Raw genomic sequence first — 15,324 nt, 5'->3', positions numbered from 1 at the left:
AGCTAATTCTGCATGAGCTGGGGTGGATTGGAGGAGGTCTGTTTTTTAAGCACCCTCAAATGATAGAATGAAACAGTGATTCGAATAGCAACCAGGAATTCAGCAGCGTGTCTTATAAAATCAAAATACCTACAGATATTTATCTTTAGTGAAGGTCCTTGAATAATAAAAATAGTCCATGGTTTAGATAAGGACAGACGCCACCATCCATGTTCACCGTCTGTGGGAGGAGGGTGCACATGACCTTTTCCTGTGAAGATCTTCTAACGTTTTTCTACGATCTACCACGTTTTTCTAACGTGCGTATCCATTGGTCCTGCTGTGTAGTTGGGAAGAACAAAAAACTGTCCAACTGATCACTTCCTTCCACTTGGCCTTACTTCTGAATAATTTACAGGCATCCTTGTGAATTAATTTCAGGTCCTGTTGGGAAGGAACAAAACAAGAAAGGACTGGGAGTTTGAGATTAGACATAGAAGGCAAAATAAAAGAGAGCAGTAGTTGACTTTTGTTTTCCTTTGCAATTAAGTCTTAGTCAAGGTGAAGGGAGTTGAGGACAAAGAAACAGACCTTGGGATTATACTCCAGTGCTTATTAAGAAGGACGAGGAGAGATGTTAGGAATTACGGCATCCCTGGGCACCTCATAGGATAAAAAAAGTCTGATTTATATTATGTTTAATTGAACATTTGGTTTGAGGACCAGACAGAGAAGTGGAAAAGGGTCCCCTTCCTAAGCATCTGTTCTTTTATTGCTTTACTTAGTGAGGACAGGTATGTACAGGGGCTTTTGTTCCTATCGTATTTTTATAGGAGATGGTAAGAAGTGAGACTAGAAAGTTAGGACCAAACTGCTGAGGGAGTTGAATGTTAGCCTAAGAAGTGAATACTTTATCTTATAGGTGACATTGAACTACAGAAGACTTTTGAGTGGGGGTGGACCTAATCAAACTAATATTTGTAAAAAGTTGATACAAAAAACAAGTGTATGCCCCCCAAAAAAAATTTACATACACAGAAAGTTTAATCTCATGGCCTTATGAAGGAAAGAAGAAACTAGAGAAAGAGAGAAGACTAATATGTGTATTAAAAAAATAATATTTTGAGCAGTGTTTTTGCTTGGTTAAATTAGAAATATAAGGAAAGCGTGACTGTGAGATATGTGGCAGAGGAAATTGCCATTACTTACTGGGACTTATATGGGTTGTTAGAGAAAGGTTTAAAAAAAAGGACCCCAAGGTTTTATCATGAGTGCCCTAGAGAATGGGCAATGCGTTACCAAAAAAAAAAGGAAAAGGAACAGTTTGGGGAACGCAGGAAGAAAAGATGGTCTATTCAATTTCACACATGTTTTCTTTGAAGCAATGGTGTGATGAGCAATTCAAATGTCCCTTAAGTTATTGAGGATGCAGAACTGGAACTGGGAGAAAGATCAGGGCTAAAAATGAATTATTTAGAAGTCACATATTCAGATAGAATGTTGAAGTTTTAGCAGGAACTACACAAAGGTCTGAGATGAACACGTGTCCATTGGCTAGAAAGAGGAAGAAACGTCATAGGAGGAATGGTCTGAGATGGAGGAGGTGCAAGAGCCTATGGAAGGGCGGGAGCCAAGGGAGGAAGTAATTTCAGGAAGAATGGTGCGGCCAGCACTGCCAGAGGCTGCAGGTCAAAACTAATGAGTAATCACAGGAGTAATATTGAGCTTAGAAAATAAAAATTGAGGTCCAGGAGGAGGAAGAGTGTCAAAAAACAAAACAAAAACAGGAAGCTAAAATAAGAGGTGATTCTATTGGATGACCATTGTGTGAACTTCAAATGAAGTTAACGTGATGGATGATATTTTTCCTGGATGACTAGTGGACATTTAAATCTCTCATGTTTGATCCATTTCAAAGGTTTTTTTTTTTTTTTTTTTAATTGGCAGATTTCGGGGAAATGGTCATGTCTTATTTTTATTGTGTCTTTAAATTTCATAATTCTCTTTTTTATTTTCACAAACTATGAGCTTCTTGGACACGGCTGTCTTTGCTCAGTCCCCAAAATGGATTAAGATAGATTTGGCTCTTTTACTTGGAGTAATAGAAGCTGCTTCACATATGGCTGATTTGGTTTTGTGTGTCCAGTGGCATTCCAGAGCAAGGAAGTAAGATGCTGTTTATCTTTCACTTTTTTCTTATATCTATGGAGAAAAAAAAAAAACAAAAAAAAACCCATACCACTTCAAAATGACACGCCTCTGTGTTGCACTCACTGCTTGATTAATTTGTTTCCTGTCCCTGTCATGACTTTGAGGAAGAGATGTTTTTACAGCAGGGGTTCTCACAGATGTGTGCATTCCACATCACAACTTTGTACAAAATCATTAAGACATTTTGCTTTATGCTTCAAGTGTTTGCTTCTTGGCAACAGTTCATGGAATATGACTAAATCTAAAAATGTAAAAGGCAAACATTGTTTAGGTCTGTATTGCAAAGGATAACTACTTGGTTCTCTTGAGTCTGAATTACAAGACATCCTGAATCCGTTATCGTCATCATCTATAGTTAAAAACATCATATTAATTTCTTAAGAGCCTTTTGCCAAGCTGAAAGTATAACAAAATAAGTTACCACTAGCTATTTAACATGTCTTCTGGAAGCCTTTGTTCATTCATTCAGTCATTTAATTAACATTTATTGAGTACATTCATACTTTATGCCAGGCTGGAGTAAAAAGCAGCCCCTGGGGTTCTTTACAGCTATGGAGAATTCCAACACAGTGCGGTGTATGTTGCAGTAGCAGAAAGCCTGGGGAACTAGAAGAAGAGGGAGACTGGAGTGTGATAAGGAGGGACGTGAAAAATGAAATTGGAGACAGTTTATGCAAATCCTTATGTCACTTGCTCAAGAATCTCAATTTTATCCTGAAAGCAGTGGGTGCATTGAATTGTTTGAAAGAGAACCTCGTCCAGATCAGCATGATGTTACATCCTGTGTAGGTTGACAAATAGATTTAAGGTGGGGGTAAAACTGGAGGCAGGAAGTCAGTTATAAGACGACTCTAGTACTTGTGGGGAGGAAGGTGTGACTTACGGTAGATCACGGTGGGCGTGGAGGGGAGGAACTGAATGGGAGAGCTACTTGGGAAGTAGCAATAACCGGTGGAATGGAAGAGATAGGAGGGAGTTAAGAGACAGAGTCAAGGACATGTTTGTGGCTTAAATGCCCAGGCTGTGGGGGACAAACGACAGAGGTGTCAGCTTTTGCCTATCTCTAACATGAGAGAAATTACAGCAGCTGAGTCATCCAAGGTTGATTCAATCCCTGACATGAATCCTACCTGTTCGTCTTTGAAGCCAAGGATGAAATGGCTTTTGGTCTCTTAAAACCTTTGGAACAGTGCTGAATAGGTATGAATCAGGTTTCATAGGTAGGAGCGCTCGGGTTTCTACATCAGGGTTCTGGAGGATGCATGCTTGCTTTTATTGCAGCAGGATACCCTTTTGATAGTGGCTTTCGGTCTTGCTTTTTAATAACTCTGTAATCATATGTATGTTTCACCTTGATGATTATTATGCTTAGCACTTTGTATCTTCAAAGAAGTCGACAACATTATATAATTAATCTGCATGATATCCCTATGAGTTAGTAGGTGGGGCTATTTCCCCATTTTCCAGATGGGAAAACCAGAGAGAGACTGTGTGACTTGCCCAAGGCTATGCAGCTTCACACCGACAGAACTGAATTTTGAATCTGCAGTTTCCTTTATCTTGTCACACTCGCCCTACAAGTTGATGGTCAGTCTCAACTTATTAGACCATATTTGCCATGTCACTTATTCAAAAATCTCAGCGTTTAGATCTAGAAAAAAGGCAAACGGGATACAGGAAAGAGTGAAAGTGACCAGATGACTAAGCCCTGAATATGTGGAGAGGGTGGGAGGGCAGGGCTGGGACTAGTAACGTAACCAAATCCAACTCCAGGAGATCCAGGAAAAGAGTGTCCATTTTCCAGCGGCTCTAGGACATCATTTCAGCTAACAGAGCAGTCAGCCATGTATCAGGGAGTCTCGTATAGCACATTGGTGTAAAATTAACACTACACGGCAGCAAGAAAACGGTTATAGACATTGTTCTTTAAATAAATCAATAAGGCGATGCGGTAAAGAAAGAGAACTGACTTTGGAGCTCCACAGACCTGGGTGGAAATCTCCCCCAAGAGGGAGCTGGATGACCTTGGGCTGGAGAAGGATTCGATGGTGATGTATGTCAGGTGCCTCACCTGGAACCTGACAATTATTGCTTCGTACATGGTTGCTGTTATTTTTATTCTCATTCAAAGACAGGATGTCATGCTGAAAGGGCCCTTTGATTTTTTACTGTTGACAAGACCAGGGAAATTCAACTTTTGAGGAATTAACAGCCCATTAAGGAAGGCAATGAAACATTTTGACATTGAGTCAACCAGATAGGGTATCATCCCCTTGTTCACTGACAAATATGGGAAGGTAATTTCAGTAGGTCCGTCATCCGTGTGGGCCTTCCAAAACATAATAGTCATGTTAACAGTAAACTTTTTATATTTGTTGCGTCACAAAGATTTATTGAAGTGATAAAAGTTATTATGGAAAACAGTGTGCAGTAACTATGGTAACAGTTATTTGATCTCACAGTAATTAGCTAAGCATTTAGTTGCACAATACTTTCACAATGCCTTCCTGGTTAGTCCATTAAACAAAATTAGCTTTTGTTTGAACTGCCTTCCTATAGTGTCCTAAATTTGATTTTAGTTCAAAAGAATTGGAAAGTGTATTTTAAAACTACCTTTCCAACTTAACAGTTTATGGACCTACTTGAGGCGGCACGTGGTTTTTGGGTAATTCTTTTTTTTATACCACAGTATGATCGTGATTCATCAGGTTATCCTCTAAAGTGTGTCTTTTCAGTTTAGTAGAGAGGGCTAAGAAACCAATGCTAAATTGGGGCCCAATTTCTTAATTCTAGCCCCATTCCTGGCTCAGATTGTAGAGTGGGGTCAGCTGGTGTCCTTCCCATAACTTAGATTCTACACCTGTGACATTGGATTGATGTATTTATAAGTGTTAGAATCCTGAGATCTCATGCATGTGGTCATTTCTTGATAATCCGCGTGTCTCCTGGAGGAACCCGGAGCATGTAGGTGCCCAGGTTTTCTGAAGCACCCCCACCAGGTGCCTCTTCTGATCTGTCCCGCAGAGCGCATGCCGTGTTCAGGTGCCTCCCCTTTTGCAAGGTGAGTATATTGCAGATGACTCACCTCCATGATGATGCCATTCTCAGAGGACTTCTAGAGTTCTTCAGACAAGGGCCTCTCCGACCATGTTTAAGGAAGGCATACCTGTTCTGCACCACCATCCCCACTCACCCCCAATGCACAGGTGAAGGTTAACCCATACTGTTTGGCAAAGTGGAGATCCTAAGCGCAACAGAAAGCTTCAAGCATTCATGAATTTAAAACAAAATTAATGCAAATGAAGCAAAAACGTGTTTGACTTGATGACTGAAAATGGGGGGATTCCAAAGTAAATGAGCAAAACAGCATTTTAAAAAATTCAACAAAAGTTTCTTGTATTAGTTTTATTTTGATTCCTGTCAGCTTAGCGATTTCATTTTTAGTTCACTCAATTTTTTTTTAAGGACAGTACTAGCTTTTAAAAACTAGGTGCTTTCTGGGTTGTATGTCAAGCTCTTCTCTCAATGAACTGGATGTCACCTACCAGGTTTCAGTTGGACAAGTATTATATTTTGGGACCATAACATTTCTGGTTCTGTGCTATTTATTTGCCTATTCTTTTCTATGTAGGATAAATGTATCTTTAGTTTCATTGATTAGGGTTAGAATTCTAATGATAAGGATCTATTCGTTCGTGATTGATCTTAACATGTTTTGGGCCAATCTGAAGATAATCGAAACAATAATAATAGAATAAGTGATCCCAGGTGGCTTCAGCGCCTGACTCATTCTTTCTTCCCGTCTTCCCCATTCCTTCTTTTATCCTGTATGATTTTGACACCTCAGCTGAAAAGGCCCAGGAAATTCTTCATACCTCTCTTCTCTTCCGTGTACTCTCCCTTCTTCATAGAATGTCTTTCTTTCAATCCACTTGGGGAAAAAATTTGATGTATTTTGATGCAACTCTCATTGCAGCTTCTGTGAAACTTTACCCACTTTCTTTTCCACCTTGTCACCTGTTCCCTACCTTTCCCATGTCATTTTGTACCTAAGTTGGGCACACACTTTTCATCACACATTATAACTTTTGAGTAAAACTGATCTTTCCCCATGAGCGATGGCCTCCACCAGTGAGCACCACCCATCCCTCCCTGGATCCTCCCACGGTGCCCAGCATCTAAGACCATATCTGGGGAGAGCCCCTCAGCCAATGATATATCCTTATCTTACCATTGCCTGACTTCCTAAACTCTTGTCATTTGTAGTTTCTCTTTTGCTGCCCAGCCCAGCCACACTGGATATTTACCATTCCACTCTGCAAAGTTTGTACTGGATTCCTTTGCTCTAGACCTACACAATTTTCTAGGTATAGACCTCCAGTCACCTCAGGAAAAGAGGAAGGGCAATACTATTTACTGAGCACCCGTTGCGTTTTAGGCCCTGGACAGTGTTTCTAGTCATTCCCTCAACTCTGTGAGGTAAATGTTAATATCCACATTTTTGATTAAGAGAAACGAAGGTCCAGAAAGATTAAGTGTCGTAAGAAGCTAATAATTGAAAAAGCTGGAATTTGAACACAGGACTGTCTGTCCCCCAAATCCAGCATCTTTCACTTTTTCCAATTCAGTGGCTTCATCTTGGTGACTCAGCCCAACATGAATTGTGAACTAAGCCACTTCATTAGAGCAGTCACGGCCAGCCTATATCCCTTTGATCTCCCGGCCGCCTGCTGTGCACCAGTCAGCCAGAGGTCCGCCTCCCCCTTTGGGTCTTCTGTTCTGCTCTAATGCTCTAGTTCTGTGCTAAAGAAATGACACAGCTTCTTCCAGACATGGCATTTTACAAAGACAGGCTGATCAATTTCATTTAGACAAAGAATGCCCACTGCATTACTCACGCGTCACCCCCAGCCCCTCCAGTGCCCATGACCGACACTGACAATCACAAGTACATTCTCAGTACAACCTTCCAGAAAGCCACTACCAATTGCTGAGAACTGAGGTAGTAGATGAAAGCTATGTGCCACTCTGCTGAGCCCCCAACTGTTCTCTGTTAGTCTTACCACTAACTGAGTAACTAACACCCTAAAACCCTCATCCTTACTCGTGAAAACGTTGGACGGCTATTTTCTGGACACTGCTTTGCTTTTTCCCACACTGATTTTTTTCCTTGGCCTGCCTTCCTCCTATCACTGTCTGGAATAGTCTCATTTTACAGTTTCACAAATATAGTCTCATTTTACAGTTTCACAATTCAAGTGTATTGTCCCTTACTGTATGTACAGGCCTGGTAGAGTATCTGACACACGGTAGATGCTCAATGAACATTTGACCCAAGGAAGAAGGATGGTAAAATGGAAGGAAGGATAGACTTGGCGGTACTGAATATGTATCTTTTTGTTTCCTCCTGGTGACCCAGTGAAGTCACTGTTCTTATCCCTATTAGAGGTAAGCAAATGGAAGCTCATAGAGGTTACTCTGCTCAGACATGACAGAACCGACCCGTCCTTCACAGACCTGTTCAAATGCCATCTCTCCTAGAGAGCCTGTAATGATCCCTTCAGCCATGACCAGGGCACTGCACAATTGTGGGGGCACCATTCACACAGATGGCAGTGTGAATGATGCCTCCCAGACTGGTACAATTTGATGGCTCTGGTAATAGCTCTGTGTGTTGACAGTACTTGGAGTCTTTCTCATAACAGCCTTCACACTCTGCCTTACATCCTACATGAAGTCCTGTTTCCTGTACTAGGTTATGAGTTCCTTGGGGGGAGCGAAATTGCTTTCTTCATCTGTGTTCCCACTGGACAAACACAAAGTGGTTGTTGAATGCTCAGATATCCTGTCTGCTGTTTTACTGAGCTTGAGTCTCTGTGACATGGGTTCTGTCATCCATCCTCTCCCTCAGCTAGGTGTCCCTCCCTCTGAGCTCACCCTGGATCCTTCCCTCCAGTTCTGAGGAAGGCGTCGTCTTCTCACGTTGCCTCTCTCTCTAGCTGTTACAGTCAAGGCCATCTTAGTATTCAGGCTCTAGGGGCACGAGGACTAAATGATATAATACTTTTCAAGAACCTCAAAAATGTTGATCTCGAAAGAAAAATGATTACCTCTAAGCACACACACACACACACACACACACACACACACAGAAGCACACAAAAAAGAACAGGATCAAAAATGTGTTAAGCAAACAAATATATAACCGAACAGTTTGTCATCTTCATTAAATGTTAAATTTAGCAATGATTACTAAGAAATCATAGCAAACCACAAATTAAATGAGTAACTGGTAGCCAACTCATTTCAAAATACAAAAATTCTTTTAAAAATGTTTTGGCCATAGCATTGTTTTCAATGTGGGTTATGAATACGACTTTTAGCAAATTGCCTGGATTTGCAATGCTGTGCACATGGCCCGAGAAACATTTGCCGGATTTTAATTGATTGTAGTTAAATGATGGAGGTCTTTGTTGTAACGGAGGGACGGAAGCATGGAGATGTTGGTATCTTTTTTAAACTTTGATTGATAAAAATTAAAAAAGTGTGAAGGGAAGTCTCCCTTCATGCAGAATGAGTGCCATCCCTGCAGATATTGAGGGCTGTTTGGGTCTCTTAAGTGGTACCAGGAAGAGCCTCCTAAACTCTGGCCTGGCCCTACTCTCAGGTGCTTGCCACCTGCGGGGGTCCTTCTGAGAACAGGAAGTGGGGGGCAGCAGGGCAGCCCCGAGAGCAGAATGCTGGAGCAAATGAAGCCCAGGGAAGCCCCAGCCGGGACCTGGGTACAGTGCGGGAGCAAAAGCACGTGCAGTGTTCACTGTTGACTTTCACGAGGCCTGCGGGAACTGACCTTTCCACTTGCCCTTCACATTTGGGGTGACTCAAAAGTGCCGAGCCATTGTTTTGGGGTTGTGATTGCTCAGTGACCATGTGGACAGTATGGTAGAGGTATTTCCTCAGCTGTGAGCAGTCAGTATTTACAAGGTAGAGTTTTGGGATTCATTTGCTTCCGTCAGGGATTTTTTTTCCCTTTCTGTCATTTTTCTTTCTGTAACATAAATTGCAGTCCCAGAAGCTGACACTCATTTTAACCTGTTCTGAAACCGCTAGAGACCTTCATAGCTTTCACTAGCGATGTGTGATATTGGTGTCCCGTTGCGACTGATGGTTCAGACCCAATATTGACCCCCTGCTAATGATCTAGCAAGGCTTTGACTCAATTCCAGTGAGCACTGGAATTGAGGCACACTCAACCGGGGTTCAGAGCCATGGTCAAAGGTGGAAATGTAAAGCGTGTTCAATACAGTGCGTGTGTGTGTGTGTGTGTGTGTGTGTGTGTAGAGTGATTAGAGCACATCTACTACAACCACCGTGAAGAGAGCTTCGAGGGTTTTATTTTGTTTTAATAAATGGATTCATGTGCTCTACCATCTCCAAAGTGTAGAATTGCCAGTTAAATGCATATGTGTTTTTCAAAGGAAATCATCAAAAAGGACATTCCACTCTTATTACAAAGCTATTTTCGGGGTAAATATTTTGATAGATGTGGTTCAGTGCACCTGGGAGCCGAGAGAGACGCAGCTCCGCCTGCGGCAGTCAGAGCAGATGGAGCATTGAGATATATCAAGGGCTGGCTCCCCCCATCCCCCGTCTGTATTGCAAGTGGTCCGTTGTGACAACAGGAACGTTAACATTTTCCATGCCACTGTCAGCAGAGTAGCTTCCTTGTGAAAAAATGGCCTTGTTATTTAAGGGGACCATGCTGAAACTTCTCACAAATAAATTTATAATGGAGTATGTATGATACAAGCATTTTGTTACGTAAGAGTACTAATTAGATCAAGTCAGTAGACTTGAGTAAGTAACATCTGCTTAAACTTGTACCAGATACAACGCGTTTAGGGTTAGGGCATTTACTGGTCAGAAGGCATCTTTTCGATGCATTAAGCTGGGAAGATTGCTGCTTTAATTTTTCTCTTTTTTTGAAGCTAAGAGTTGAAACACTAAGCAGCCTTAAATCACAAGTTGTAATTTATTACAAGTCTCAAGTACATCATCCTAACAACTTTATTGTTAGGAAATAAACACGCACATTTGAAATGTTGGCTTCTTTGCTTGCTTGCCTGTCTTTCTTGATAGATAGGTTGTGTTAAATGACAGTTTGAAATCGTAACCCCCTTTTTTCCTTTAAGCTAATATCCTGTCTTTCATCAGCCTTACAAAGTTTGTCCTTATGAAGGTAGCATTGTTCATTAGAGAAATGGCACAGTAAACCCAGCACAGTCTTTTACACGCTCCATAAATTAGTATGAAATGGCTTGAACTATGTAACAATGAGCATGCATTTTATTTGTCATTTATTGTTTTCCTGCTGGAGTGTAAGTTCCTTATCTAGTGGTTGTTGAATAAACATTGAAGGATTCATTGCTAAGAAAATGACAATTTAACACCCCAAAAGCTGTCAGCAAACAAATGGTACAGGTGAATTTTTAAAGAACCCATCGAGGTGTCTTAATTAGCAACCCGAGCAGGAACATGGGGTAACGAAAGCCAGTAAGAATTACACTCCCTCAGGCCCACCTTTGCTGGAAGTTGGTTCATTGTAAGCTTAGTCTTGTGTTTCTACTGGAGAAAAATAGCCCCAATTATCCCCCCTGAGAGCCTGCATAAATTCAGCAACTGAATTTTATTTTCTAAGAGTGTTTCTAGACTGGTGAAATGTCCTTTTAAAACCCATTTACCTAAAATGTTCTATGATTGCAACATCTGCTAAGCCTATTATGTTCTTCCATTAAACAGTTTTATTGTTCTGTGTGCAAACTGCTTATTTGAAGCAATAAAACTGAGTTGACTGCAGACTTTCTAACAAGCAGGATTTTTTTTTTTAACAGTGAAAGAAACTGCATATTCTCTATTGTCGTGCATAGTATTAAAACAAAAAGAATCCTGTTCAGAAATGATGCTATTAACTTCATTTAAAAAATAAAGTCTCTGCTTGAAGTCTCGCTGAAATAATATAAAGTGATACCGAATGTGTAATTCTAGCATGCTTTTGCCCCTCTTACATGTTTTTTGTTTTGTTTTGTTTTGTTTTTTTTGTTTTTTTTGTCTGGGACCCAGACATGAGAAAGCAGTTAAATGTGTATAGATTCTTTATTTAAGGAAGAGCACTCAGTAGCAATCACTGACTAACCGAGGAAATATTTTTATTACACTATAAAATCCAGAATTTAGTAAGGGAAATCTCGTTTTATACTGGTGTGGTTCATCTAGAACTATATTTGGATTGAATAAACCTGTTTAATTTAGTAATTTAAGACTTTCTCAAATGCATACTTCCCTCCCTTGGCTGCGGCCATGCAGACCTCCACTCTTCCTGAGTAGAAGCACAGTTGCAGAGACCACAGAATTTTTCAGGAAAGGAAAACACTGCCCACCTACCCAGAAGGGCTCAATGAATGCAAATGTCAACTTTTTGCCTACAACCCTCGTGACAGTTATAAGCAGATTAAAATGGCTTTTAAAAAGATTCAGAGTTTTTGCCAGTGACAGCCTTTCTTCCTTAAAACACATGGGTGAGAAAGAGTTCTTTGCCCAAAGGGAGCAGAGCACTGCAAAACAACAGCTTGGGTTATTTGACCTGGAGCCAATGAAAGGACACTGGCCCAACTGGTCATTTCTGTACCGGTGCTTTAATGCCGGAGACATTCTATTAGGTTGGTGCAAAAGTAATTGCGATTTTAACAGGTAAAAAATAATTGCAAAAGCCACCATGACTTTTACACCAACCTAATAGTTTCAGAGGCAGCTAACCCAAGTTGAGAATGAGCTGCCCGTTTATTTTGTCTTCCGAGGCAAAGACGCAAGCTCAGTCACTAAATGACTAAAATTTCGATGTGCTGAACAGCAAGACTGGCAGAGTACGCTGGTGGCTTTGTTGAAACAGTGATTTCAGAATCTGAGGAGGCTCTTTCAGAACTTCCTCCACTGTCTAGCTCATAGATTGCAAACCCAAACTCCTGTAGGGGGGCCGAGGAGGGAAGTGAATGGGTAATACTCGTCCAACTGACATTGGTGAGCTAGGGAGCAGATGCCTGTCTAGTATCACATCGCCCAGTTTTTTTGTTGAGACATTGGGATTCTTTAATGAAATGTGTTGACTTTGAAATACTGGCAATGGATTGAAAAGTTACATGCGATGTGGAGCTAAGCAAAACCTGCCTGCGGTCTCCGGCTGGGTTGGGGGGGGGGGGGTGCATATGTATGTCTGTTCCTCTCATGCCCGTGATTTAAGAACCAGAACTTATTCTTTTGATTTCAGGTTTTTATCGCTTCATTTTAAAACACAGTTAGAACCCCAAGGAAGTCAGTATTTCAGGTGGTGACCGTGAAGACTCAGTAATTTCCACTTTGTTCCATCCAGCACAGTTACTATGCTCTGGCTGTATATGTAATACATTGTGTTTGGGCACCAGGAAAAATGCCATACAGCTGTACCCCCCCCCCCATCCCCCTCCCGTGTATACGTTGGCTGTTCAAGAACAGCAGCCCTGACCCCAGTGACCTGTGTCATACAGGGCTTGGAGCTCCAGTGTGGCACCATATTAGGCAGCCCTGGACTCTTCTCCTCACAAATATTTCCACCTAAATTATGGATGGAAACTGTGATGAGGGCAGCTGTGCTATTATTAAGAAGGCAATCTAGCATAATTGTTGGCAGAGCAAGTCATAAAGTAAACTGCCTGAATTAGAATCTTGATTGTGCTTCTTAATAGCTGTGTGACCTTGGGCATATTACGTAACCTCTCTGGTCTCACTTTCCACATCTGTAAGTGGGAATAGTACTGTCTACATCACTGAGTTATTATGATGATGAAATAAAGATAACCTCCTGTGTAGAGCTGTTAGCCCAATGCCTGACACGTAGTAAACGCATAGTAATTATTAACCACTGCTGCTATTATTGTATTTAATTAAGAAAGCACTGTACTTAGAATCAAGAACACTGGGTTTAGGCACCCATTCTGCCTCTCTTAGTAACTGTGACCAACCAGAAACCACCTAATTAACCTCTGTGAATATCAGTAAGATAGGATAACATGAAGCGTAAATGTAACTATGTATTATAACACATAAAGGGGCACAGAGAAGTACGGCTTGATGGTGGGGGAGGGCTGTCAACATAACGGCCGGGAACGGGGCTCCACCCAGGGCAGTCAGCCTGCAGACCACAGGGAGCCCAAGGCCCATTCTGCCTACCTCTGTTTCTACTCAGACACCCTGATCTACAACACTGCATTGGAATATTATTGGCTTTAGAATGACGAAAATAAAAATTCAGAGGGTAAACATTTTACTTTTGGATACCCCTACTTTGTTTAAAAAAAGTAATACCCCCCAAAGATGGGATATTTCCTTGATTCTCACAACTCCTTTATTCAACTTGCGTTCAAAGAGTTGCAAACTAGCTAAGACTTAAGAGTGACACGCGGATGGAGCTATGAGAGAGGCTAGTAACGGGACCTGGGATCTTGGAACCAACCAATCCATTGGTCCTTGTTTCAGAAATGAGTAAACAGGACTGGAGAGAGTCTACTTTTATCTGGGACACTTGAGCAGGGATCTTCTCACCACCCTGAGGTCCTTAGATTCAGTTTTCAGGATTTTCAGCTGTCTCTCTGACTTCCCACGGTTTTGAAACGTATCTGCTGAGGTTTGCTGTGGTACCTTTGGATCTCCTGGGGGGAAAATGGCACAGTGGACATGGAAGCACTTTCAGAGTGTCTGCACCATTCTCAGTCAATGGTGCTTGAATCTGAATCTAAAAAAAGAACTTAAATGGCATCACTTTATTCTGTGATAATATTAGAATAACTATTAACAACAAGCAGTACCACCGTCCAGGGAGAACTTTATTGTTTGTTTTGTGAAAAAATAGCTTAATAACAACCAAATGAAAATAGATTTATGAAAGCAAGTGAAAACCTGTTTCCATCTTAGAGCTTGTGGAAAGAGCATGATTTGTCTTTTTATAGCGAATGCACTAATTGACTCAGAGATAACACCTGTGTGATTTATTTTTAAAACTCTTACCAAAATCTTCATCTCAGAAAGATTCTAGGAAAGAATAGCAACAGCTGTCCCCACATCTGTTTGAATGATGCAGCATGAAAAGATTTCTAAAAATAGTTGGATTTGAGTCAAAAGTACTTCCCAGCTGTACTACAAAGTGTCAAATGGAACTGGATCTGAAGGAGCTTATCATTAAATAACCTAAAACTAAAATGGCATGCTTTGCTCTAGAAAGCAACAAATATTTACGTTAGGCAATCTTTGTTAGGAAACTTGAAATCTAACTGGTCCATCCTCACTTGCCAGATGGAGAGAAAGGTTATGTCAGAGTGTAGAGGAGTCAAAATAATTCACATCCTCACAAGAAAGTGGTTTTTACAAAAAGTCTTCATCACATTGAATAGCTCAGGGCCACCTTGTTTCTGTTTTTCTCAGTTCTTGAATTTCATATCATCTGCGTTAGCTTTCAACATCCATCCCTCCTTCCCTCCATTTTCCCCTCCCTCCCTTTCTTCCTTCCTTCAACAAATATTTTTTAAATACCACTCTTTGCCGGGTACTTTATTATACCCTGAGATCCAGAGAAAAATAGGATAGACACAGTTTTTACTGACAGAGTTTTAAAGGTTAAGTGACATCATAGATTTTATACTTTCAATATGTATGTTTAGATAACACCGTACCTATAAAGCTCTTAGTAAGTGTCAATAAATAACAGTTAATGTACGAAAGCAATGCACGGATTTTGAGGCCTGTCACAGCAGACCCGCTGTAAGAACTACCTTTGTGAAACACCGCAGTGTGCCAGGAATTTCTCTCCCGCACACGCACTTACATCGATAAATCCACATTGTTGTATTTCATCGTGACAACGTTCTAAGGGTAGAAGTCATTATCCCAATTTACAGATGAGGAAACAAGCTCAGTGAGGTTTGGATTGTCCAAGGCGACAAGGCTAATAAGTGACCGAGTCAGGATTTGAACTCAGGTTTGTCTTGGCTGAACCTGAGGCCGAGAGCAAAGTAATTGCCCAAAGGCAAGAGTACATTTCTATCAAAGTGG

General features: G+C 41.0%; 1 protein-coding gene across 5 annotated transcripts in view; it reads left to right on the top strand.

Moving 5' to 3' along the window:
- The window catches only part of NSMCE2 (NSE2 (MMS21) homolog, SMC5-SMC6 complex SUMO ligase), a 213,248-nt gene that overhangs the window by 123,070 nt on the left and 74,854 nt on the right, over positions 1-15,324 (top strand). The window lies entirely within an intron of this gene.

This window comes from Rhinolophus sinicus, linkage group LG12, assembly GCF_036562045.2.
Source record: "Rhinolophus sinicus isolate RSC01 linkage group LG12, ASM3656204v1, whole genome shotgun sequence".
Taxonomy (NCBI): domain Eukaryota; kingdom Metazoa; phylum Chordata; class Mammalia; order Chiroptera; family Rhinolophidae; genus Rhinolophus; species Rhinolophus sinicus.
This window is presented reverse-complemented; position numbering and strand designations above follow the sequence as displayed.